General features: G+C 36.1%; 1 non-coding gene across 1 annotated transcript; it reads right to left on the bottom strand.

Annotated features, from left to right (window-relative positions):
• Positions 1 to 2,437: 2,437 nt before the first annotated feature.
• LOC145590409 (small nucleolar RNA R71) lies at positions 2,438 to 2,544 on the bottom strand. Its single transcript, XR_014102013.1, has one exon. It is a non-coding gene; the product is annotated as a small nucleolar RNA R71 (small nucleolar RNA).
• Positions 2,545 to 2,906: the final 362 nt, after the last annotated feature.

Raw genomic sequence — 2,906 nt, 5'->3', positions numbered from 1 at the left:
TGTATCAATGTAGGCACAAAATGCAATCTAGTATGACAATTAAGTTAGCTACTGTTTAACTAATCACACACATAACCAAAATCAATCAACCAATTTAATCACAATGCTAAATCAATCAAAAACCCCCCAATTAGCTATGATCCATCACTCAAACATGCTTCACCACATCCCCAGCAAGTAAACTACTCACAATCCATGGAAGAAGTCAAGATCAAAACTAAACAATTCAACAAATTCATCATCAGCATTTCAATCAAACAAATTCAATCAACTAATCAATAAACTTGAACAATCAACAAAATTGAAATCAAAAGCTAAAGATTGCATTAAAGTAAAAGCAATCCTTACAAACTTTGATGAAATCAAAGGAAATGTGCTTAGAATCATCAATCATTGATATTCATGTTTTATATGTTATTTTATCCCTCGTCCCACGGTCATTTACATGCATATTTGAGCTATTCGGAGCTATTTTTGGTACTAATGTGCGGTTTCTAGTGTTTTGTAGAGTTGACATTTGTTTTGTAGGATTTTCCCGGATTTGCCGGTAATTTCTATGGGTTTCCGGCCACCACGAGATATTGGAGCTTGGAGCACATCATGACCGTTGATCGTAGCCCAAGACCGATCGTATCGGTGATTAAGGGATCGGTTCGTGAAATTGGTCCGAGAAATGGACCAAGAAGAGAGATTGGGCCTCCTCATTTGAAGCCCAAGGAAATAGAAGTGAAGGTCAAGCCTCAGCCAAAGTAAGCTGGGCCCGATCAGGCGGCCATAGGCTTGATCGGGCGGCTGCCCAGAAACAAGCGTACCTGAAAAAAGGTGGGCCCGATCCGATCGGGCGCGTGTGTTTGCAGCCATTTAGGAAGTTCGATTTGGCTAATATGTCGAGCTTAGTCTTAATACTCTTTTGTAATCTTTCTTAACTACATTTTTTCATTATCCTTTCTCTTATACGAAAAACTATAGGGAGCTTTTTAGTTGGTGTTTTATTCTTAAACTCAAGATTCTACTTTTTTAGTGCAATTCCAATTTTCCTTCTTTCGGTATTCTTTCTTCTCTATTTATTGTTTATTTTCTTGCTTTGATCTTAATTATGTCTTCTTTTTTTGCTTTGATTAGTTTAGATTTAATTATGTGTGAGTAGTTTAATTCTAGGGTTTTGGGGGATCCATAATTAATATGAAGGGACAATTTGTTATTATTGATTATTGATATTGCATGATGATTTCTTATTGATTTGTTTTAATTCTTAACAACTAGATTATGAATCGAGCAGATGTGATTTGATTGTAAAAGTATAGCAATATTGAATTGATGAATCGAGCAGATGTTAATTTGATATTAAAGGCTATTTTCAATAGGAACATAGATCTAGTAACTTGTGAGAGCCTGTTAGATTTATGTTGATTAATAAATTGTGAGAGCCTTTAATCATGTTATATGTGCAATGTTAATTATTGATTGTTATGTATTATCCCGGAATATTAATTATTGGTGAACCTGTGACCCTAGGCCTTTTATTAATTGATTTATCCCTTTTCTTAATCTTCGTAGTTTAATTCCCTTTTGATAGCAACAAATTTGGTTACTTGATAGTTTAGATTATAATAATTAATTAGGAATAGAAGAACACTGTTTCCCTTTGGATTTGACCCTACTTCCGTATCTATTATTAGTTACTGGTTTTAGGTTATTCTTTTGATTAGGTGATACGACTTTAGCCTATTAAAATTTGGCGCAGTTGCCGGGGAATCGATTTTATTTTTATTTCTGATTGTTTTTGTAGTCTAAATTATTTTCTCCTGTCTCATAGAACGCAAGTTCTTTGAGACAACTTTCTCATATTTGTTTGTTTAGTTCTGTGTTTATGCCTAGGGGTTTTAGTTCAGGTTACATTCCATTCGACCCTGAAATCGAACGATCTTTTCATAGACAGAAGAATTTTTTACAGGCAGATACGAGACACTTCTAGAGGTAATCCACCTTTGGAACCCCCATCTGTTCTAGCGATTCAAAACTTTTTCACAACCTGAATCAGAGATGACGGCACCACCACCTCCTCCACCTCGCAAGCTCAGTGATTATTTGCAGCCGTCGCCGACAAAGTTTCCACACCTTACTCCTACTCCGGCCCTTGATGGAGTGCAATTTGAGATCAAGCCTCAATTAATCACGATGGTAGAGAGGAAGCAATTCAGTGGGGCCAAGGGTGAAGATTTAATCTTCACATTGTAGATTTCTGCCAATATTGCAATACCATCAGGCAAGTTGGGGTTACCCAAGACCAAATCAGGAAGATTCTCTTTCCCTTTTCTGTATGTGGAAAAGCTAAATTGTGATTTAAGGGCTTGCATAGAACTGCACTTGGTATAACTGACTGGAGACACTTGCTTTGAATTTTTATAACAAATATTACCTTATTGAGAGAACAGCTTTGTTGAGAAGTGCAATTTAGAACTTTGCCCAAGAGCCAAATGAAACTTTATATGAGGCTTGGGAAAGATTCAAAGATCTGCAGAGAGAGTGTCCTCACCATAATTTAGCACAGTGGCAGTTAATTCAAGCTTTTTACTATGGGCTTGGGAATTCATCTAGATCAATTCTAGATTGTGCAGCCAGTGGAAGGTTTATGAATTTAAATGTGGAAAATGCAGGTCAAGTTATTGAAGATATGGCAATTCATAATTCCCAATACGGGAATCCTAGAGGGTTTGCTAATAAAGGAAAACATAGTGTTGATTTCGTATCCTTTTTGCAGGTTCAGTTATCATCTATTTTCCAGAAACTAGATAATCTTACTACTGCTCCTAATACTGTAGCTAATGTTTCTGCTATCAATAATACTAATGATGCTTTTTGTGAAAATTGTGGAATTGTAGGACATTGGGAGCAAGAGTTTAGGA

This window comes from Chenopodium album, chromosome 17, assembly GCF_948465745.1.
Source record: "Chenopodium album chromosome 17, dcCheAlbu1.1, whole genome shotgun sequence".
Lineage (NCBI taxonomy): Eukaryota > Viridiplantae > Streptophyta > Magnoliopsida > Caryophyllales > Amaranthaceae > Chenopodium > Chenopodium album.
Note: the sequence above shows the minus strand (reverse complement) of the source record. Positions and strands in the feature narration are given on the sequence as shown.